This window comes from Pseudophryne corroboree, chromosome 1 (genome assembly GCF_028390025.1).
Source record: "Pseudophryne corroboree isolate aPseCor3 chromosome 1, aPseCor3.hap2, whole genome shotgun sequence".
NCBI classification, from domain to species: Eukaryota; Metazoa; Chordata; class Amphibia; order Anura; family Myobatrachidae; genus Pseudophryne; species Pseudophryne corroboree.
In genome coordinates, this window is record NC_086444.1 from 1,006,947,823 (window position 1) to 1,006,971,805 (window position 23,983).

General features: G+C 35.5%; 14 non-coding genes across 14 annotated transcripts; all 14 read right to left on the minus strand.

The window, feature by feature from the left end:
- Positions 1-1,916: 1,916 nt before the first annotated feature.
- On the minus strand, positions 1,917-1,988 carry TRNAC-GCA (transfer RNA cysteine (anticodon GCA)). The gene has a single exon. It is a non-coding gene; the product is annotated as a tRNA-Cys (tRNA).
- Positions 1,989-3,566: 1,578 nt separating this feature from the next.
- On the minus strand, positions 3,567-3,638 carry TRNAC-GCA (transfer RNA cysteine (anticodon GCA)). The gene has a single exon. It is a non-coding gene; the product is annotated as a tRNA-Cys (tRNA).
- A 1,566-nt stretch (positions 3,639-5,204) lies between these two features.
- TRNAC-GCA (transfer RNA cysteine (anticodon GCA)) lies at positions 5,205-5,276 on the minus strand. Its single transcript has one exon. It is a non-coding gene; the product is annotated as a tRNA-Cys (tRNA).
- A 1,578-nt stretch (positions 5,277-6,854) lies between these two features.
- Positions 6,855-6,926, minus strand: TRNAC-GCA (transfer RNA cysteine (anticodon GCA)). The gene has a single exon. It is a non-coding gene; the product is annotated as a tRNA-Cys (tRNA).
- A 1,578-nt stretch (positions 6,927-8,504) lies between these two features.
- Positions 8,505-8,576, minus strand: TRNAC-GCA (transfer RNA cysteine (anticodon GCA)). Its single transcript has one exon. It is a non-coding gene; the product is annotated as a tRNA-Cys (tRNA).
- A 1,578-nt stretch (positions 8,577-10,154) lies between these two features.
- Positions 10,155-10,226, minus strand: TRNAC-GCA (transfer RNA cysteine (anticodon GCA)). The gene has a single exon. It is a non-coding gene; the product is annotated as a tRNA-Cys (tRNA).
- A 1,579-nt stretch (positions 10,227-11,805) lies between these two features.
- On the minus strand, positions 11,806-11,877 carry TRNAC-GCA (transfer RNA cysteine (anticodon GCA)). The gene has a single exon. It is a non-coding gene; the product is annotated as a tRNA-Cys (tRNA).
- A 1,578-nt stretch (positions 11,878-13,455) lies between these two features.
- Positions 13,456-13,527, minus strand: TRNAC-GCA (transfer RNA cysteine (anticodon GCA)). The gene has a single exon. It is a non-coding gene; the product is annotated as a tRNA-Cys (tRNA).
- A 1,567-nt stretch (positions 13,528-15,094) lies between these two features.
- TRNAC-GCA (transfer RNA cysteine (anticodon GCA)) lies at positions 15,095-15,166 on the minus strand. The gene has a single exon. It is a non-coding gene; the product is annotated as a tRNA-Cys (tRNA).
- Positions 15,167-16,744: 1,578 nt separating this feature from the next.
- TRNAC-GCA (transfer RNA cysteine (anticodon GCA)) lies at positions 16,745-16,816 on the minus strand. Its single transcript has one exon. It is a non-coding gene; the product is annotated as a tRNA-Cys (tRNA).
- Positions 16,817-18,394: 1,578 nt separating this feature from the next.
- On the minus strand, positions 18,395-18,466 carry TRNAC-GCA (transfer RNA cysteine (anticodon GCA)). The gene has a single exon. It is a non-coding gene; the product is annotated as a tRNA-Cys (tRNA).
- Positions 18,467-20,043: 1,577 nt separating this feature from the next.
- TRNAC-GCA (transfer RNA cysteine (anticodon GCA)) lies at positions 20,044-20,115 on the minus strand. The gene has a single exon. It is a non-coding gene; the product is annotated as a tRNA-Cys (tRNA).
- A 1,579-nt stretch (positions 20,116-21,694) lies between these two features.
- On the minus strand, positions 21,695-21,766 carry TRNAC-GCA (transfer RNA cysteine (anticodon GCA)). Its single transcript has one exon. It is a non-coding gene; the product is annotated as a tRNA-Cys (tRNA).
- A 1,578-nt stretch (positions 21,767-23,344) lies between these two features.
- On the minus strand, positions 23,345-23,416 carry TRNAC-GCA (transfer RNA cysteine (anticodon GCA)). The gene has a single exon. It is a non-coding gene; the product is annotated as a tRNA-Cys (tRNA).
- Positions 23,417-23,983: the final 567 nt, after the last annotated feature.

The following is a 23,983-nucleotide window of genomic DNA, read 5'->3' on the forward strand; positions in this document are numbered from 1 at the left end:
CCCAATACTCCCTTATTTATCAGAGTTAGTTAGGAATAAAGCATTCATCCTTCATGTAAAGTTATTTTATGCTGTATAATTCTCTATCAAAAGTAGCTGTAAAAACCTGCCACTGATAATGTACTTTCCTGAGGTAAAGTATTAAGTTGAAATGTCAACATTTTTTGTTGCCTGACTGCCACTTGAGTATGTTTTTACATTACTTGAGTCCCAAACAAGGTATAGACTGCAAAGGGACGCTATACATTAAAAGCAAATTATAGGGGCACCTGGATTTGAACCAGGGACCTCTCGACATGCACTCGAATGCTCAACAACTGATTTATACCCCCTGGTCTTTCTAACTATAAGACCATACACATTGCAGCCTTGATGCAAAGGTTACTGTACTGTATTTCTTGTACTGCAGGAGGTGAAGATGAGTCTGTTTCTTTATGGTAAAGGTTTGGAGTTATTAGTCAGGGTATAAATAGAGAGTTCACATACTGCAGGTATAATCTGTGAGCATACTCAAAAAGAAACTTTATTCATCCTAAAGTTCCACTATAGTTAGTGCTAGTCAGAGTAGGATTTATTGAAATCCAGTTGTGACATTGTTTTATTGAAGCAAAACTGATCTAAAATACAAATTGTTACCAAACCAATATTAATATTTTCTGAAAACTATTTTCTCATGGTACATTTTTGCTAAGAAAATAAAATATTTGAATTTTGGGTCAGTGGGCTCAGATGTTCTGAATGCATGTATGCCTTATGGACTAATTGCAAAATCAGTCGGAGTTGAAAACATGGCTGTACCAAATAATTTTGAATTCTGCCATGTTAATGCCCAATACTCCCCTATTTATCAAAGTTAGTTAGGAATAAAGCATTCATCCTTCATGTACAGTTATTTTATGCTGTATAATTCTCTATCAAAAGTAGCTGTAAAAACATGCCCCTGATACTGTACTTTCCTGAGGTAAAGTATTAAGTTGAAATGTCAACATTTTTTGTTGCCTGACTGCCACTTGAGTATGTTTTTACATTACTTGAGTCCCAAACGAGGTATAGACTGCAAAGGGACGCTATACATTAAAAGCAAATTATAGGGGGCACCTGGATTTAAACCAGGGACCTCTTGACATGCACTCGAATGCTCAACAACTGATTTATACCCCCTGGTCTTTCTAACTATAAGACCATACACATTGCAGCCTTGATGTAAAGGTTACTGTACTGTATTTCTTGTCCTGCAGGAGGTGAAGATGAGTCTGTTTCTTTATGGTAAAGGTTTGGAGTTATTAGTCAGGGCATAAAAAGAGAGTTTACATACTGTAGGTATAATCTGTGAGCATGTTTAAAAAGAAACTTTGATCATCCTAAAGCTCCACTATTGTTCATGCTAGTCAGAGTAGTATATATTGAAATCCAGTTGTGACATTGTTTTATGGAAGCCAAAGAGAACTAAAATACAAATTGTCACTAAACCAATATTAATAATTTCTGAAAACTAACTGATTGAGATACATTTTGGCAATAAAATCAAATATTTGATTTTTAGGTCAGTGGGCTCAGATGTTCTGAATGCATGTATGCCTTATGGACTAATTGCAAAATCATTATGAGTTCAAAACATGGATGCACCAAAAAAATTGTAATTCTGCCATGTTAATGCCCAATACTCCCTTATTTATCAAAGTTAGTTAGGAATAAAGCATTCATCCTTCATGTATAGTGATTTTATCCTGTATAATTCTCTATCAAATTAGCAGTCAAAACCTGCCACTGATACTGTACTTTCCTGAGGTAAAGTATTAAGTTGACATTTCAACATTTTTTGTTGCCTGACTGCCACTTGAGTATGTTTTTACATTACTTGAGTCCCAAACAAGGTATAGACTGCAAAGTGATGCTATACATTAAAAGCAAGTAATAGGGGGCACCCGAATTTGAACCAGGGACCTCTCGATCTGCAGTCGAATGCTCTACCACTGAGATATACCCCCTGCTCTTTCTCACTTTAAGCACATACACATTGCAGCCTTGATGTAAAGGTTACTGTACTGTATTTCTTGTCCTGCAGGAGGTGAAGATGAGTCTGTTTCTTTATGGTAATGCTTTGGAGTTATTAGTCAGGGCATAAATAGAGAGTTCACATACTGCAGGTATAATCTGTGAGCATACTCAAAAAGAAACTTTGATCATCCTAAAGTTCCACTATAGTTAGTGCTAGTCAGAGTAGGATTTATTGAAATCCAGTTGTTACATTGTTTTATTGAAGCAAAACTGATCTAAAATACAAATTGTTACCAAACCAATATTAATAATTTCTGAAAACTTTTTTATCATGGTAAATTTTTGCTAATAAAATAAAATATTTGAATTTTGGGTCAGTGGGCTCAGATGTTCTGAATGCATGTATGCCTTATGGACTAATTGCAAAATCAGTCGGAGTTGAAAACATGGCTGTACCAAATAATTTTCTGCCATGTTAATGCCCAATACTCCCTTATTTATCAAAGTTAGTTAGGAATAAAGCATTCATCCTTCATGTACAGTTATTTTATGCTGTATAATTCTCTATCAAAAGTAGCTGTAAAAACCTGCCACTGATAATGTACTTTCCTGAGGTAAAGTATTAAGTTGAAATGTCAACATTTTTTGTTGCCTGACTGCCACTTGAGTATGTTTTTACATTACTTGAGTCCCAAACAAGGTATAGACTGCAAAGGGACGCTATACATTAAAAGCAAATTATAGGGGCACCTGGATTTGAACCAGGGACCTCTCGAGATGAACTCGAATGCTCAACAACTGATTTATACCCCCTGGTCTTTCTAACTAAAAGACCATACACATTGCAGCCTTGATGTAAAGGTTACTGTACTGTATTTCTTGTCCTGCAGGAGGTGAAGATGAGTCTGTTTCTTTATGGTAAAGGTTTGGAGTTATTAGTCAGGGCATAAATAGAGAGTTTACATACTGTAGGTATAATCTGTGAGCATGTTTAAAAAGAAACTTTGATCATCCTAAAGCTCCACTATTGTTCGTGCTAGTCAGAGTAGTATATATTGAAATCCAGTTGTGACATTGTTTTATGGAAGCCAAAGAGAACTAAAATACAAATTGTCACTAAACCAATATTATTAATTTCTGAAAACTAACTGATTGAGATACATTTTGGCAATAAAATCAAATATTTGATTTTTAGGTCAGTGGGCTCAGATGTTCTGAATGCATGTATGCCTTATGGACTAATTGCAAAATCAGTATGAGTTCAAAACATGGCTGCACCAAAAAAATTGTAATTCTGCCATGTTAATGCCCAATACTCCCTTATTTATCAAAGTTAGTTAGGAATAAAGCATTCATCCTTCATGTATAGTGATTTTATCCTGTATAATTCTCTATCAAATTAGCAGTCAAAACCTGCCACTGATACTGTACTTTCCTGAGGTAAAGTATTAAGTTGACATTTCAACATTTTTTGTTGCCTGACTGCCACTTGAGTATGTTTTTATATTACTTGAGTCCCAAACAAGGTATAGACTGCAAAGTGATGCTATACATTAAAAGCAAGTAATAGGGGGCACCCGGATTTGAACCAGGGACCTCTCGATCTGCAGTCGAATGCTCTACCACTGAGCTATACCCCCTGCTCTTTCTCACTATAAGCACATACACATTGCAGCCTTGATGTAAAGGTTACTGTACTGTATTTCTTGTCCTGCAGGAGGTGAAGATGAGTCTGTTTCTTTATGGTAATGCTTTGGAGGTATTAGTCAGGGCATAAATAGAGAGTTCACATACTGCAGGTATAATCTGTGAGCATACTCAAAAAGAAACTTTGATCATCCTAAAGTCCCACTATAGTTAGTGCTAGTCAGAGTAGGATTTATTGAAATCCAGTTGTGACATTGTTTTATTGAAGCAAAACTGATCTAAACTACAAATTGTTACCAAACCAATATTAATAATTTCTGAAAACTATTTTATCATGGTACATTTTTGCTAATAAAATAAAATATTTGAATTTTGGGTCAGTGGGCTCAGATGTTCTGAATGCATGTATGCCTTATGGTCTAATTGTAAAATCAGTCGGAGTTGAAAACATGGCTGTACCAAATAATTTTCTGCCATGTTAATGCCCAATACTCCCTTATTTATCAAAGTTAGTTAGGAATAAAGCATTCATGCTTCATGTACAGTTATTTTATGCTGTATAATTCTCTATCAAAAGTAGCTGTAAAAACCTGCCACTGATAATGTACTTTCCTGAGGTAAAGTATTAAGTTGAAATGTCAACATTTTTTGTTGCCTGACTGCCACTTGAGTATGTTTTTACATTACTTGAGTCCCAAACAAGGTATAGACTGCAAAGGGACGCTATACATTAAAAGCAAATTATAGGGGCACCTGGATTTGAACCAGGGACCTCTCGACATGCACTCGAATGCTCAACAACTGATTTATACCCCCTGGTCTTTCTAACTATAAGACCATACACATTGCAGCCTTGATGTAAAGGTTACTGTACTGTATTTCTTGTCCAGCAGGAGGTGAAGATGAGTCTGTTTCTTTATGGTAAAGGTTTGGAGTTATTAGTCAGGGCATAAATAGAGAGTTTACATACTGTAGGTATAATCTGTGAGCATGTTTAAAAAGAAACTTTGATCATCCTAAAGCTCCACTATTGTTCGTGCTAGTCAGAGTAGTATATATTGAAATCCAGTTGTGACATTGTTTTATGGAAGCCAAAGAGAACTAAAATACAAATTGTCACTAAACCAATATTAATAATTTCTGAAAACTAACTGATTGAGATACATTTCAAATATTTGATTTTTAGGTCAGTGGGCTCAGATGTTCTGAATGCATGTATGCCTTATGGACTAATTGCAAAATCAGTCGGAGTTCAAAACATGGCTGCACCAAAAAAGTTGTAATTCTGCCATGTTAATGCCCAATACTCCCTTATTTATCAAAGTTAGTTAGGAATAAAGCATTCATCCTTCATGTATAGTGATTTTATCCTGTATAATTCTCTATCAAATTAGCAGTCAAAACCTGCCACTGATACTGTACTTTCCTGAGGTAAAGTATTAAGTTGACATTTCAACATTTTTTGTTGCCTGACTGCCACTTGAGTATGTTTTTATATTACTTGAGTCCCAAACAAGGTATAGACTGCAAAGTGATGCTATACATTAAAAGCAAATAATAGGGGGCACCCGGATTTGAACCAGGGACCTCTCAATCTGCAGTCGAATGCTCTACCACTGAGCTATACCCCCTGCTCTTTCTCACTATAAGCACATACACATTGCAGCCTTGATGTAAAGGTTACTGTACTGTATTTCTTGTCCTGCAGGAGGGGAAGATGAGTCTGTTTCTTTATGGTAATGCTTTGGAGTTATTAGTCAGGGCATAAATAGAGAGTTCACATACTGCAGGTATAATCTGTGAGCATACTCAAAAAGAAACTTTGATCATCCTAAAGTCCCACTATAGTTAGTGCTAGTCAGAGTAGGATTTATTGAAATCCAGTTGTGACATTGTTTTATTGAAGCAAAACTGATCTAAAATACAAATTGTTACCAAACCAATATTAATAATTTCTGAAAACTATTTTATCATGGTACATTTTTGCTAATAAAATAAAATATTTGAATTTTGGGTCAGTGGGCTCAGATGTTCTGAATGCATGTATGCCTTATGGACTAATTGCAAAATCAGTCGGAGTTGAAAACATGGCTGTACCAAATAATTTTCTGCCATGTTAATGCCCAATACTCCCTTATTTATCAAAGTTAGTTAGGAATAAAGCATTCATCCTTCATGCACAGTTATTTTATGCTGTATAATTCTCTATCAAAAGTAGCTGTAAAAACCTGCCACTGATACTGTACTTTCCTGAGGTAAAGTATTAAGTTGAAATGTCAACATTTTTTGTTGCCTGACTGCCACTTGAGTATGTTTTTACATTACTTGAGTCCCAAACAAGGTATAGACTGCAAAGGGACGCTATACATTAAAAGCAAATTATAGGGGCACCTGGATTTGAACCAGGGACCTCTCGACATGCACTCGAATGCTCAACAACTGATTTATACCCCCTGGTCTTTCTAACTATAAGACCATACACATTGCAGCCTTGATGTAAAGGTTACTGTACTGTATTTCTTGTCCTGCAGGAGGTGAAGATGAGTCTGTTTATTTATGGTAAAGGTTTGGAGTTATTAGTCAGGGCATAAATAGAGAGTTTACATACTGTAGGTATAATCTGTGAGCATGTTTAAAAAGATACTTTGATCATCCTAAAGCTCCACTATTGTTCGTGCTAGTCAGAGTAGTATATATTGAAATCTAGTTGTGACATTGTTTTATGGAAGCCAAAGAGAACTAAAATACAAATTGTCACTAAACCAATATTAATAATTTCTGAAAACTAACTGATTGAGATACATTTTGGCAATACAATCAAATATTTGATTTTTAGGTCAGTGGGCTCAGATGTTCTGAATGCATGTATGCCTTATGGACTAATTGCAAAATCAGTATGAGTTCAAAACATGGCTGCACCAAAAAAATTGTAATTCTGCCATGTTAATGCCCAATACTCCCTTATTTATCAAAGTTAGTTAGGAATAAAGCATTCATCCTTCATGTATAGTGATTTTATCCTGTATAATTCTCTATCAAATTAGCAGTCAAAACCTGCCACTGATACTGTACTTTCCTGAGGTAAAGTATTAAGTTGACATTTCAACATTTTTTGTTGCCTGACTGCCACTTGAGTATGTTTTTATATTACTTGAGTCCCAAACAAGGTATAGACTGCAAAGTGATGCTATACATTAAAAGCAAGTAATAGGGGGCACCCGGATTTGAACCAGGGACCTCTCGATCTGCAGTCAAATGCTCTACCACTGAGCTATACCCCCTGCTCTTTCTCACTATAAGCACATACACATTGCAGCCTTGATGTAAAGGTTACTGTACTGTATTTCTTGTCCTGCAGGAGGTGAAGATGAGTCTGTTTCTTTATGGTAACGCTTTGGAGTTATTAGTCAGGGCATAAATAGAGAATTCACATACTGCAGGTATAATCTGTGAGCATACTCAAAAAGAAACTTTGATCATCCTAAAGTTCCACTATAGTTAGTGCTAGTCAGAGTAGGATTTATTGAAATCCAGTTGTGACATTGTTTTATTGAAGCAAAACTGATCTAAAATACAAATTGTTACCAAACCAATATTAATAATTTCTGAAAACTATTTTATCATGGTACATTTTTGCTAATAAAATAAAATATTTATATTTTGGGTCAGTGGGCTCAGATGTTCTGAATGCATGTATGCCTTATGGACTAATTGCAAAATCAGTCGGAGTTGAAAACATGGCTGCACCAAATAATTTCCTGCCATGTTAATGCCCAATACTCCCTTATTTATCAAAGTTAGTTAGGAATAAAGCATTCATCCTTCATGTACAGTTATTTTATGCTGTATAATTCTCTATCAAAAGTAGCTGTAAAAACCTGCCACTGATACTGTACTTTCCTGAGGTAAAGTATTAAGTTGAAATGTCAACATTTTTTGTTGCCTGACTGCCACTTGAGTATGTTTTTACATTACTTGAGTCCCAAACAAGGTATAGACTGCAAAGGGACGCTATACATTAAAAGCAAATTATAGGGGCACCTGGATTTGAACCAGGGACCTCTCGACATGCACTCGAATGCTCAACAACTGATTTATACCCCCTGGTCTTTCTAACTATAAGACCATACACATTGCAGCCTTGATGTAAAGGTTACTGTACTGTATTTCTTGTCCTGCAGGAGGTGAAGATGAGTCTGTTTCTTTATGGTAAAGGTTTGGAGTTATTAGTCAGGGCATAAATAGAGAGTTTACATACTGTAGGTATAATCTGTGAGCATGTTTAAAAAGATACTTTGATCATCCTAAAGCTCCACTATTGTTCGTGCTAGTCAGAGTAGTATATATTGAAATCCAGTTGTGACATTGTTTTATGGAAGCCAAAGAGAACTAAAATACAAATTGTCACTAAACCAATATTAATAATTTCTGAAAACTAACTGATTGAGATACATTTTGGCAATACAATCAAATATTTGATTTTTAGGTCAGTGGGCTCAGATGTTCTGAATGCATGTATGCCTTATGGACTAATTGCAAAATCAGTATGAGTTCAAAACATGGCTGCACCAAAAAAATTGTAATTCTGCCATGTTAATGCCCAATACTCCCTTATTTATCAAAGTTAGTTAGGAATAAAGCATTCATCCTTCATGTATAGTGATTTTATCCTGTATAATTCTCTATCAAATTAGCAGTCAAAACCTGCCACTGATACTGTACTTTCCTGAGGTAAAGTATTAAGTTGACATTTCAACATTTTTTGTTGCCTGACTGCCACTTGAGTATGTTTTTATATTACTTGAGTCCCAAACAAGGTATAGACTGCAAAGTGATGCTATACATTAAAAGCAAGTAATAGGGGGCACCCGGATTTGAACCAGGAACCTCTCGATCTGCAGTCGAATGCTCTACCACTGAGCTATACCCCCTGCTCTTTCTCACTATAAGCACATACACATTGCAGCCTTGATGTAAAGGTTACTGTACTGTATTTCTTGTCCTGCAGGAGGTGAAGATAAGTCTGTTTCTTTATGGTAATGCTTTGGAGTTATTAGTCAGGGCATAAATAGAGAGTTCACATACTGCAGGTATAATCTGTGAGCATACTCAAAAAGAAACTTTGATCATCCTAAAGTTCCACTATAGTTAGTGCTAGTCAGAGTAGGATTAATTGAAATCCAGTTGTGACATTGTTTTATTGAAGCAAAACTGATCTAAAATACAAATTGTTACCAAACCAATATTAATAATTTCTGAAAACTATTTTATCATGGTACATTTTTGCTAAGAAAAAAAAATATTTGAATTTTGGGTCAGTGGGCTCAGATGTTCTGAATGCATGTATGCCTTATGGACTAATTGCAAAATCAGTCGGAGTTGAAAACATGGCTGTACCAAATAATTTTCTGCCATGTTAATGCCCAATACTCCCTTATTTATCAAAGTTAGTTAGGAATAAAGCATTCATCCTTCATGTACAGTTATTTTATGCTGTATAATTCTCTATCAAAAGTAGCTGTAAAAACCTGCCACTGATAATGTACTTTCCTGAGGTAAAGTATTAAGTTGAAATGTCAACATTTTTTGTTGCCTGACTGCCACTTGAGTATGTTTTTACATTACTTGAGTCCCAAACAAGGTATAGACTGCAAAGGGACGCTATACATTAAAAGCAAATTATAGGGGCACCTGGATTTGAACCAGGGACCTCTCGACATGCACTCGAATGCTCAACAACTGATTTATACCCCCTGGTCTTTCTAACTATAAGACCATACACATTGCAGCCTTGATGTAAAGGTTACTGTACTGTATTTCTTGTCCTGCAGGAGGTGAAGATGAGTCTGTTTCTTTATGGTAAAGGTTTGGAGTTATTAGTCAGGGCATAAATAGAGAGTTTACATACTGTAGGTATAATCTGTGAGCATGTTTAAAAAGAAACTTTGATCATCCTAAAGCTCCACTATTGTTCGTGCTAGTCAGAGTAGTATATATTGAAATCCAGTTGTGACATTGTTTTATGGAAGCCAAAGAGAACTAAAATACAAATTGTCACTAAACCAATATTAATAATTTCTGAAAACTAACTGATTTAGATACATTTTGTCAATAAAATCAAATATTTGATTTTTAGGTCAGTGGGCTCAGATGTTCTGAATGCATGTATGCCATATGGACTAATTGCAAAATCAGTATGAGTTCAAAACATGGCTGCACCAAAAAAATTGTAATTCTGCCATGTTAATGCCCAATACTCCCTTATTTATCAAAGTTAGTTAGGAATAAAGCATTCATCCTTCATGTATAGTGATTTTATCCTGTATAATTCTCTATCAAATTAGCAGTCAAAACCTGCCACTGATACTGTACTTTCCTGAGGTAAAGTATTAAGTTGACATTTCAACATTTTTTGTTGCCTGACTGCCACTTGAGTATGTTTTTATATTACTTGAGTCCCAAACAATGTATAGACTGCAAAGTGATGCTATACATTAAAAGCAAGTAATAGGGGGCACCCAGATTTGAACCAGGGACCTCTCGATCTGCAGTTGAATGCTCTACTACTGAGCTATACCCCCTGCTCTTTCTCACTATAAGCACATACACATTGCAGCCTTGATGTAAAGGTTACTGTACTGTATTTCTTGTCCTGCAGGAGGTGAAGATGAGTCTGTTTCTTTATGGTAATGCTTTGGAGGTATTAGTCAGGGCATAAATAGAGAGTTCACATACTGCAGGTATAATCTGTGAGCATACTCAAAAAGAAACATTGATCATCCTAAAGTTCCACTATAGTTAGTGCTAGTCAGAGTAGGATTTATTGAAATCCAGTTGTGACATTGTTTTATTGAAGCAAAACTGATCTAAACTACAAATTGTTACCAAACCAATATTAATAATTTCTGAAAACTATTTTATCATGGTACATTTTTGCTAATAAAATAAAATATTTGAATTTTGGGTCAGTGGGCTCAGATGTTCTGAATGCATGTATGCCTTATGGACTAATTGTAAAATCAGTCGGAGTTGAAAACATGGCTGTACCAAATAATTTTCTGCCATGTTAATGCCCAATACTCCCTTATTTATCAAAGTTAGTTAGGAATAAAGCATTCATCCTTCATGTACAGTTATTTTATGCTGTATAATTCTCTATCAAAAGTAGCTGTAAAAACCTGCCACTGATAATGTACTTTCCTGAGGTAAAGTATTAAGTTGAAATGTCAACATTTTTTGTTGCCTGACTGCCACTTGAGTATGTTTTTACATTACTTGAGTCCCAAACAAGGTATAGACTGCAAAGGGACGCTATACATTAAAAGCAAATTATAGGGGCACCTGGATTTGAACCAGGGACCTCTCGACATGCACTCGAATGCTCAACAACTGATTTATACCCCCTGGTCTTTCTAACTATAAGACCATACACATTGCAGCCTTGATGTAAAGGTTACTGTACTGTATTTCTTGTCCTGCAGGAGGTGAAGATGAGTCTGTTTCTTTATGGTAAAGGTTTGGAGTTATTAGTCAGGGCATAAATAGAGAGTTTACATACTGTAGGTATAATCTGTGAGCATGTTTAAAAAGAAACTTTGATCATCCTAAAGCTCCACTATTGTTCGTGCTAGTCAGAGTAGTATATATTGAAATCCAGTTGTGACATTGTTTTATGGAAGCCAAAGAGAACTAAAATACAAATTGTCACTAAACCAATATTAATAATTTCTGAAAACTAACTGATTGAGATACATTTTGGCAATAAAATCAAATATTTGATTTTTCGGTCAGTGGGCTCAGATGTTCTGAATGCATGTATGCCTTATGGACTAATTGCAAAATCAGTATGAGTTCAAAACATGGCTGCACCAAAAAAAATTGTAATTCTGCCATGTTAATGCCCAATACTCCCTTATTTATCAAAGTTAGTTAGGAATAAAGCATTCATCCTTCATGTATAGTGATTTTATCCTGTATAATTCTCTATCAAATTAGCAGTCAAAACCTGCCACTGATACTGTACTTTCCTGAGGTAAAGTATTAAGTTGACATTTCAACATTTTTTGTTGCCTGACTGCCACTTGACTATGTTTTTATATTACTTGAGTCCCAAACAAGGTATAGACTGCAAAGTGATGCTATACATTAAAAGCAAGTAATAGGGGGCACCCGGATTTGAACCAGGGACCTCTCGATCTGCAGTCGAATGCTCTACCACTGAGCTATACCCCCTGCTCTTTCTCGCTATAAGCACATACACATTGCAGCCTTGATGTAAAGGTTACTGTACTGTATTTCTTGTCCTGCAGGAGGTGAAGATGAGTCTGTTTCTTTATGGTAATGCTTTGGAGTTATTAGTCAGGGCATAAATAGAGAGTTCACATACTGCAGGTATAATCTGTGAGCATACTCAAAAAGAAACTTTGATCATCCTAAAGTTCCACTATAGTTAGTGCTAGTCAGAGTAGGATTTATTGAAATCCAGTTGTGACATTGTTTTATTGAAGCAAAACTGATCTAAAATACAAATTGTTACCAAACCAATATTAATAATTTCTGAAAACTATTTTATCATGGTACATTTTTGCTAATAAAATAAAATATTTGAATTTTGGGTCAGTGGGCTCAGATGTTCTGAATGCATGTATGCCTTATGGACTAATTGTAAAATCAGTCGGAGTTGAAAACATGGCTGTACCAAATAATTTTCTGCCATGTTAATGCCCAATACTCCCTTATTTATCAAAGTTAGTTAGGAATAAAGCATTCATCCTTCATGCACAGTTATTTTATGCTGTATAATTCTCTATCAAAAGTAGCTGTAAAAACCTGCCACTGATACTGTACTTTCCTGAGGTAAAGTATTAAGTTGAAATGTCAACATTTTTTGTTGCCTGACTGCCACTTGAGTATGTTTTTACATTACTTGAGTCCCAAACAAGGTATAGACTGCAAAGGGACGCTATACATTAAAAGCAAATTATAGGGGGACCTGGATTTGAACCAGGGACCTCTCGACATGCACTCGAATGCTCAACAACTGATTTATACCCCCTGGTCTTTCTAACTATAAGACCATACACATTGCAGCCTTGATGCAAAGGTTACTGTACTGTATTTCTTGTCCTGCAGGAGGTGAAGATGAGTCTGTTTCTTTATGGTAAAGGTTTGGAGTTATTAGTCAGGGCATAAATAGAGAGTTTACATACTGTAGGTATAATCTGTGAGCATGTTTAAAAAGATACTTTGATCATCCTAAAGCTCCACTATTGTTCGTGCTAGTCAGAGTAGTATATATTGAAATCCAGTTGTGACATTGTTTTATGGAAGCCAAAGAGAACTAAAATACAAATTGTCACTAAACCAATATTAATAATTTCTGAAAACTAACTGATTGAGATACATTTTGGCAATAAAATCAAATATTTGATTTTTAGGTCAGTGGGCTCAGATGTTCTGAATGCATGTATGCCTTATGGACTAATTGCAAAATCAGTATGAGTTCAAAACATGGCTGCACCAAAAAAATTGTAATTCTGCCATGTTAATGCCCAATACTCCCTTATTTATCAAAGTTAGTTAGGAATAAAGCATTCATCCTTCATGTATAGTGATTTTATCCTGTATAATTCTCTATCAAATTAGCAGTCAAAACCTGCCACTGATACTGTACTTTCCTGAGGTAAAGTATTAAATTGACATTTCAACATTTTTTGTTGCCTGACTGCCACTTGAGTATGTTTTTATATTACTTGAGTCCCAAACAAGGTATAGACTGCAAAGTGATGCTATACATTAAAAGCAAGTAATAGGGGGCACCCGGATTTGAACCAGGGACCTCTCGATCTGCAGTCGAATGCTCTACCACTGAGCTATACCCCCTGCTCTTTCTCACTTTACGCACATACACATTGCAGCCTTGATGTAAAGGTTACTGTACTGTATTTCTTGTCCTGCAGGAGGTGAAGATGAGTCTGTTTCTTTATGGTAATGCTTTGGAGGTATTAGTCAGGGCATAAATAGAGAGTTCACATACTGCAGGTATAATCTGTGAGCATACTCAAAAAGAAACATTGATCATCCTAAAGTTCCACTATAGTTAGTGCTAGTCAGAGTAGGATTTATTGAAATCCACTTGTGACATTGTTTTATTGAAGCAAAACTGATCTAAACTACAAATTGTTACCAAACCAATATTAATAATTTCTGAAAACTATTTTATCATGGTACATTTTTGCTAATAAAATAAAATATTTGAATTTTGGGTCAGTGGGCTCAGATGTTCTGAATGCATGTATGCCTTATGGACTAATTGTAAAATCAGTCGGAGTTGAAAACATGGCTGTACCAAATAATTTTCTGCCATGTTAATGCCCAATACTCCCTTATTTATCAAAGTTAGTTAGGAATAAAGCATTCATCCTTCATGTACAGTTATTTTATGCTGTATAATTCTCTATCAAAAGTAGCTGTAAAAACCTGCCACTGATAATGTACTTTCCTGAGGTAAAGTATTAAGTTGAAATGTCAACATTTTTTGTTGCCTGACTGCCACTTGAGTATGTTTTTAGATTATTTGAGTCCCAATCGAGGTATAGACTGCAAAGGGACGCTATACATTAAAAGCAAATTATAGGGGGCACCTGGATTTGAACCAGGGACCTCTCGACATGCACTCGAATGCTCAACAACTGATTTATACCCCCTGGTCTTTCTAACTATAAGACCATACACATTGCAGCCTTGATGTAAAGGTTACTGTACTGTATTTCTTGTCCAGCAGGAGGTGAAGATGAGTCTGTTTCTTTATGGTAAAGGTTTGGAGTTATTAGTCAGGGCATAAATAGAGAGTTTACATACTGTAGGTATAATCTGTGAGCATGTTTAAAAAGAAACTTTGATCATCCTAAAGCTCCACTATTGTTCGTGCTAGTCAGAGTAGTATATATTGAAATCCAGTTGTGACATTGTTTTATGGAAGCCAAAGAGAACTAAAATACAAATTGTCACTAAACCAATATTAATAATTTCTGAAAACTAACTGATTGAGATACATTTCAAATATTTGATTTTTAGGTCAGTGGGCTCAGATGTTCTGAATGCATGTATGCCTTATGGACTAATTGCAAAATCAGTCGGAGTTCAAAACATGGCTGCACCAAAAAAGTTGTAATTCTGCCATGTTAATGCCCAATACTCCCTTATTTATCAAAGTTAGTTAGGAATAAAGCATTCATCCTTCATGTATAGTGATTTTATCCTGTATAATTCTCTATCAAATTAGCAGTCAAAACCTGCCACTGATACTGTACTTTCCTGAGGTAAAGTATTAAGTTGACATTTCAACATTTTTTGTTGCCTGACTGCCACTTGAGTATGTTTTTATATTACTTGAGTCCCAAACAAGGTATAGACTGCAAAGTGATGCTATACATTAAAAGCAAATAATAGGGGGCACCCGGATTTGAACCAGGGACCTCTCAATCTGCAGTCGAATGCTCTACCACTGAGCTATACCCCCTGCTCTTTCTCACTATAAGCACATACACATTGCAGCCTTGATGTAAAGGTTACTGTACTGTATTTCTTGTCCTGCAGGAGGGGAAGATGAGTCTGTTTCTTTATGGTAATGCTTTGGAGTTATTAGTCAGGGCATAAATAGAGAGTTCACATACTGCAGGTATAATCTGTGAGCATACTCAAAAAGAAACTTTGATCATCCTAAAGTCCCACTATAGTTAGTGCTAGTCAGAGTAGGATTTATTGAAATCCAGTTGTGACATTGTTTTATTGAAGCAAAACTGATCTAAAATACAAATTGTTACCAAACCAATATTAATAATTTCTGAAAACTATTTTATCATGGTACATTTTTGCTAATAAAATAAAATATTTGAATTTTGGGTCAGTGGGCTCAGATGTTCTGAATGCATGTATGCCTTATGGACTAATTGCAAAATCAGTCGGAGTTGAAAACATGGCTGTACCAAATAATTTTCTGCCATGTTAATGCCCAATACTCCCTTATTTATCAAAGTTAGTTAGGAATAAAGCATTCATCCTTCATGCACAGTTATTTTATGCTGTATAATTCTCTATCAAAAGTAGCTGTAAAAACCTGCCACTGATACTGTACTTTCCTGAGGTAAAGTATTAAGTTGAAATGTCAACATTTTTTGTTGCCTGACTGCCACTTGAGTATGTTTTTACATTACTTGAGTCCCAAACAAGGTATAGACTGCAAAGGGACGCTATACATTAAAAGCAAATTATAGGGGCACCTGGATTTGAACCAGGGACCTCTCGACATGCACTCGAATGCTCAACAACTGATTTATACCCCCTGGTCTTTCTAACTATAAGACCATACACATTGCAGCCTTGATGTAAAGGTTACTGTACTGTATTTCTTGTCCTGCAGGAGGTGAAGATGAGTCTGTTTATTTATGGTAAAGGTTTGGAGTTATTAGTCAGGGCATAAATAGAGAGTTTACATACTGTAGGTATAATCTGTGAGCATGTTTAAAAAGATACTTTGATCATCCTAAAGCTCCACTATTGTTCGTGCTAGTCAGAGTAGTATATATTGAAATCTAGTTGTGACATTGTTTTATGGAAGCCAAAGAGAACTAAAATACAAATTGTCACTAAACCAATATTAATAATTTCTGAAAACTAACTGATTGAGATACATTTTGGCAATACAATCAAATATTTGATTTTTAGGTCAGTGGGCTCAGATGTTCTGAATGCATGTATGCCTTATGGACTAATTGCAAAATCAGTATGAGTTCAAAACATGGCTGCACCAAAAAAATTGTAATTCTGCCATGTTAATGCCCAATACTCCCTTATTTATCAAAGTTAGTTAGGAATAAAGCATTCATCCTTCATGTATAGTGATTTTATCCTGTATAATTCTCTATCAAATTAGCAGTCAAAACCTGCCACTGATACTGTACTTTCCTGAGGTAAAGTATTAAGTTGACATTTCAACATTTTTTGTTGCCTGACTGCCACTTGAGTATGTTTTTATATTACTTGAGTCCCAAACAAGGTATAGACTGCAAAGTGATGCTATACATTAAAAGCAAGTAATAGGGGGCACCCGGATTTGAACCAGGGACCTCTCGATCTGCAGTCAAATGCTCTACCACTGAGCTATACCCCCTGCTCTTTCTCACTATAAGCACATACACATTGCAGCCTTGATGTAAAGGTTACTGTACTGTATTTCTTGTCCTGCAGGAGGTGAAGATGAGTCTGTTTCTTTATGGTAACGCTTTGGAGTTATTAGTCAGGGCATAAATAGAGAATTCACATACTGCAGGTATAATCTGTGAGCATACTCAAAAAGAAACTTTGATCATCCTAAAGTTCCACTATAGTTAGTGCTAGTCAGAGTAGGATTTATTGAAATCCAGTTGTGACATTGTTTTATTGAAGCAAAACTGATCTAAAATACAAATTGTTACCAAACCAATATTAATAATTTCTGAAAACTATTTTATCATGGTACATTTTTGCTAATAAAATAAAATATTTATATTTTGGGTCAGTGGGCTCAGATGTTCTGAATGCATGTATGCCTTATGGACTAATTGCAAAATCAGTCGGAGTTGAAAACATGGCTGCACCAAATAATTTCCTGCCATGTTAATGCCCAATACTCCCTTATTTATCAAAGTTAGTTAGGAATAAAGCATTCATCCTTCATGTACAGTTATTTTATGCTGTATAATTCTCTATCAAAAGTAGCTGTAAAAACCTGCCACTGATACTGTACTTTCCTGAGGTAAAGTATTAAGTTGAAATGTCAACATTTTTTGTTGCCTGACTGCCACTTGAGTATGTTTTTACATTACTTGAGTCCCAAACAAGGTATAGACTGCAAAGGGACGCTATACATTAAAAGCAAATTATAGGGGCACCTGGATTTGAACCAGGGACCTCTCGACATGCACTCGAATGCTCAACAACTGATTTATACCCCCTGGTCTTTCTAACTATAAGACCATACACATTGCAGCCTTGATGTAAAGGTTACTGTACTGTATTTCTTGTCCTGCAGGAGGTGAAGATGAGTCTGTTTCTTTATGGTAAAGGTTTGGAGTTATTAGTCAGGGCATAAATAGAGAGTTTACATACTGTAGGTATAATCTGTGAGCATGTTTAAAAAGATACTTTGATCATCCTAAAGCTCCACTATTGTTCGTGCTAGTCAGAGTAGTATATATTGAAATCCAGTTGTGACATTGTTTTATGGAAGCCAAAGAGAACTAAAATACAAATTGTCACTAAACCAATATTAATAATTTCTGAAAACTAACTGATTGAGATACATTTTGGCAATACAATCAAATATTTGATTTTTAGGTCAGTGGGCTCAGATGTTCTGAATGCATGTATGCCTTATGGACTAATTGCAAAATCAGTATGAGTTCAAAACATGGCTGCACCAAAAAAATTGTAATTCTGCCATGTTAATGCCCAATACTCCCTTATTTATCAAAGTTAGTTAGGAATAAAGCATTCATCCTTCATGTATAGTGATTTTATCCTGTATAATTCTCTATCAAATTAGCAGTCAAAACCTGCCACTGATACTGTACTTTCCTGAGGTAAAGTATTAAGTTGACATTTCAACATTTTTTGTTGCCTGACTGCCACTTGAGTATGTTTTTATATTACTTGAGTCCCAAACAAGGTATAGACTGCAAAGTGATGCTATACATTAAAAGCAAGTAATAGGGGGCACCCGGATTTGAACCAGGAACCTCTCGATCTGCAGTCGAATGCTCTACCACTGAGCTATACCCCCTGCTCTTTCTCACTATAAGCACATACACATTGCAGCCTTGATGTAAAGGTTACTGTACTGTATTTCTTGTCCTGCAGGAGGTGAAGATAAGTCTGTTTCTTTATGGTAATGCTTTGGAGTTATTAGTCAGGGCATAAATAGAGAGTTCACATACTGCAGGTATAATCTGTGAGCATACTCAAAAGAAACTTTGATCATCCTAAAGTTCCACTATAGTTAGTGCTAGTCAGAGTAGGATTAATTGAAATCCAGTTGTGACATTGTTTTATTGAAGCAAAACTGATCTAAAATACAAATTGTTACCAAACCAATATTAATAATTTCTGAAAACTATTTTATCATGGTACATTTTTGCTAAGAAAAAAAAATATTTGAATTTTGGGTCAGTGGGCTCAGATGTTCTGAATGCATGTATGCCTTATGGACTAATTGCAAAATCAGTCGGAGTTGAAAACATGGCTGTACCAAATAATTTTCTGCCATGTTAATGCCCAATACTCCCTTATTTATCAAAGTTAGTTAGGAATAAAGCATTCATCCTTCATGTACAGTTATTTTATGCTGTATAATTCTCTATCAAAAGTAGCTGTAAAAACCTGCCACTGATAATGTACTTTCCTGAGGTAAAGTATTAAGTTGAAATGTCAACATTTTTTGTTGCCTGACTGCCACTTGAGTATGTTTTTACATTACTTGAGTCCCAAACAAGGTATAGACTGCAAAGGGACGCTATACATTAAAAGCAAATTATAGGGGCACCTGGATTTGAACCAGGGACCTCTCGACATGCACTCGAATGCTCAACAACTGATTTATACCCCCTGGTCTTTCTAACTATAAGACCATACACATTGCAGCCTTGATGTAAAGGTTACTGTACTGTATTTCTTGTCCTGCAGGAGGTGAAGATGAGTCTGTTTCTTTATGGTAAAGGTTTGGAGTTATTAGTCAGGGCATAAATAGAGAGTTTACATACTGTAGGTATAATCTGTGAGCATGTTTAAAAAGAAACTTTGATCATCCTAAAGCTCCACTATTGTTCGTGCTAGTCAGAGTAGTATATATTGAAATCCAGTTGTGACATTGTTTTATGGAAGCCAAAGAGAACTAAAATACAAATTGTCACTAAACCAATATTAATAATTTCTGAAAACTAACTGATTTAGATACATTTTGTCAATAAAATCAAATATTTGATTTTTAGGTCAGTGGGCTCAGATGTTCTGAATGCATGTATGCCATATGGACTAATTGCAAAATCAGTATGAGTTCAAAACATGGCTGCACCAAAAAAATTGTAATTCTGCCATGTTAATGCCCAATACTCCCTTATTTATCAAAGTTAGTTAGGAATAAAGCATTCATCCTTCATGTATAGTGATTTTATCCTGTATAATTCTCTATCAAATTAGCAGTCAAAACCTGCCACTGATACTGTACTTTCCTGAGGTAAAGTATTAAGTTGACATTTCAACATTTTTTGTTGCCTGACTGCCACTTGAGTATGTTTTTATATTACTTGAGTCCCAAACAATGTATAGACTGCAAAGTGATGCTATACATTAAAAGCAAGTAATAGGGGGCACCCAGATTTGAACCAGGGACCTCTCGATCTGCAGTCGAATGCTCTACTACTGAGCTATACCCCCTGCTCTTTCTCACTATAAGCACATACACATTGCAGCCTTGATGTAAAGGTTACTGTACTGTATTTCTTGTCCTGCAGGAGGTGAAGATGAGTCTGTTTCTTTATGGTAATGCTTTGGAGGTATTAGTCAGGGCATAAATAGAGAGTTCACATACTGCAGGTATAATCTGTGAGCATACTCAAAAAGAAACATTGATCATCCTAAAGTTCCACTATAGTTAGTGCTAGTCAGAGTAGGATTTATTGAAATCCAGTTGTGACATTGTTTTATTGAAGCAAAACTGATCTAAACTACAAATTGTTACCAAACCAATATTAATAATTTCTGAAAACTATTTTATCATGGTACATTTTTGCTAATAAAATAAAATATTTGAATTTTGGGTCAGTGGGCTCAGATGTTCTGAATGCATGTATGCCTTATGGACTAATTGTAAAATCAGTCGGAGTTGAAAACATGGCTGTACCAAATAATTTTCTGCCATGTTAATGCCCAATACTCCCTTATTTATCAAAGTTAGTTAGGAATAAAGCATTCATCCTTCATGTACAGTTATTTTATGCTGTATAATTCTCTATCAAAAGTAGCTGTAAAAACCTGCCACTGATAATGTACTTTCCTGAGGTAAAGTATTAAGTTGAAATGTCAACATTTTTTGTTGCCTGACTGCCACTTGAGTATGTTTTTACATTACTTGAGTCCCAAACAAGGTATAGACTGCAAAGGGACGCTATACATTAAAAGCAAATTATAGGGGCACCTGGATTTGAACCAGGGACCTCTCGACATGCACTCGAATGCTCAACAACTGATTTATACCCCCTGGTCTTTCTAACTATAAGACCATACACATTGCAGCCTTGATGTAAAGGTTACTGTACTGTATTTCTTGTCCTGCAGGAGGTGAAGATGAGTCTGTTTCTTTATGGTAAAGGTTTGGAGTTATTAGTCAGGGCATAAATAGAGAGTTTACATACTGTAGGTATAATCTGTGAGCATGTTTAAAAAGAAACTTTGATCATCCTAAAGCTCCACTATTGTTCGTGCTAGTCAGAGTAGTATATATTGAAATCCAGTTGTGACATTGTTTTATGGAAGCCAAAGAGAACTAAAATACAAATTGTCACTAAACCAATATTAATAATTTCTGAAAACTAACTGATTGAGATACATTTTGGCAATAAAATCAAATATTTGATTTTTCGGTCAGTGGGCTCAGATGTTCTGAATGCATGTATGCCTTATGGACTAATTGCAAAATCAGTATGAGTTCAAAACATGGCTGCACCAAAAAAAATTGTAATTCTGCCATGTTAATGCCCAATACTCCCTTATTTATCAAAGTTAGTTAGGAATAAAGCATTCATCCTTCATGTATAGTGATTTTATCCTGTATAATTCTCTATCAAATTAGCAGTCAAAACCTGCCACTGATACTGTACTTTCCTGAGGTAAAGTATTAAGTTGACATTTCAACATTTTTTGTTGCCTGACTGCCACTTGACTATGTTTTTATATTACTTGAGTCCCAAACAAGGTATAGACTGCAAAGTGATGCTATACATTAAAAGCAAGTAATAGGGGGCACCCGGATTTGAACCAGGGACCTCTCGATCTGCAGTCGAATGCTCTACCACTGAGCTATACCCCCTGCTCTTTCTCGCTATAAGCACATACACATTGCAGCCTTGATGTAAAGGTTACTGTACTGTATTTCTTGTCCTGCAGGAGGTGAAGATGAGTCTGTTTCTTTATGGTAATGCTTTGGAGTTATTAGTCAGGGCATAAATAGAGAGTTCACATACTGCAGGTATAATCTGTGAGCATACTCAAAAAGAAACTTTGATCATCCTAAAGTTCCACTATAGTTAGTGCTAGTCAGAGTAGGATTTATTGAAATCCAGTTGTGACATTGTTTTATTGAAGCAAAACTGATCTAAAATACAAATTGTTACCAAACCAATATTAATAATTTTTGAAAACTATTTTATCATGGTACATTTTTGCTAATAAAATAAAATATTTGAATTTTGGGTCAGTGGGCTCAGATGTTCTGAATGCATGTATGCCTTATGGACTAATTGTAAAATCAGTCGGAGTTGAAAACATGGCTGTACCAAATAATTTTCTGCCATGTTAATGCCCAATACTCCCTTATTTATCAAAGTTAGTTAGGAATAAAGCATTCATCCTTCATGCACAGTTATTTTATGCTGTATAATTCTCTATCAAAAGTAGCTGTAAAAACCTGCCACTGATACTGTACTTTCCTGAGGTAAAGTATTAAGTTGAAATGTCAACATTTTTTGTTGCCTGACTGCCACTTGAGTATGTTTTTACATTACTTGAGTCCCAAACAAGGTATAGACTGCAAAGGGACGCTATACATTAAAAGCAAATTATAGGGGGACCTGGATTTGAACCAGGGACCTCTCGACATGCACTCGAATGCTCAACAACTGATTTATACCCCCTGGTCTTTCTAACTATAAGACCATACACATTGCAGCCTTGATGCAAAGGTTACTGTACTGTATTTCTTGTCCTGCAGGAGGTGAAGATGAGTCTGTTTCTTTATGGTAAAGGTTTGGAGTTATTAGTCAGGGCATAAATAGAGAGTTTACATACTGTAGGTATAATCTGTGAGCATGTTTAAAAAGATACTTTGATCATCCTAAAGCTCCACTATTGTTCGTGCTAGTCAGAGTAGTATATATTGAAATCCAGTTGTGACATTGTTTTATGGAAGCCAAAGAGAACTAAAATACAAATTGTCACTAAACCAATATTAATAATTTCTGAAAACTAACTGATTGAGATACATTTTGGCAATAAAATCAAATATTTGATTTTTAGGTCAGTGGGCTCAGATGTTCTGAATGCATGTATGCCTTATGGACTAATTGCAAAATCAGTATGAGTTCAAAACATGGCTGCACCAAAAAAATTGTAATTCTGCCATGTTAATGCCCAATACTCCCTTATTTATCAAAGTTAGTTAGGAATAAAGCATTCATCCTTCATGTATAGTGATTTTATCCTGTATAATTCTCTATCAAATTAGCAGTCAAAACCTGCCACTGATACTGTACTTTCCTGAGGTAAAGTATTAAATTGACATTTCAACATTTTTTGTTGCCTGACTGCCACTTGAGTATGTTTTTATATTACTTGAGTCCCAAACAAGGTATAGACTGCAAAGTGATGCTATACATTAAAAGCAAGTAATAGGGGGCACCCGGATTTGAACCAGGGACCTCTCGATCTGCAGTCGAATGCTCTACCACTGAGCTATACCCCCTGCTCTTTCTCACTTTACGCACATACACATTGCAGCCTTGATGTAAAGGTTACTGTACTGTATTTCTTGTCCTGCAGGAGGTGAAGATGAGTCTGTTTCTTTATGGTAATGCTTTGGAGGTATTAGTCAGGGCATAAATAGAGAGTTCACATACTGCAGGTATAATCTGTGAGCATACTCAAAAAGAAACATTGATCATCCTAAAGTTCCACTATAGTTAGTGCTAGTCAGAGTAGGATTTATTGAAATCCACTTGTGACATTGTTTTATTGAAGCAAAACTGATCTAAACTACAAATTGTTACCAAACCAATATTAATAATTTCTGAAAACTATTTTATCATGGTACATTTTTGCTAATAAAATAAAATATTTGAATTTTGGGTCAGTGGGCTCAGATGTTCTGAATGCATGTATGCCTTATGGACTAATTGTAAAATCAGTCGGAGTTGAAAACATGGCTGTACCAAATAATTTTCTGCCATGTTAATGCCCAATACTCCCTTATTTATCAAAGTTAGTTAGGAATAAAGCATTCATCCTTCATGTACAGTTATTTTATGCTGTA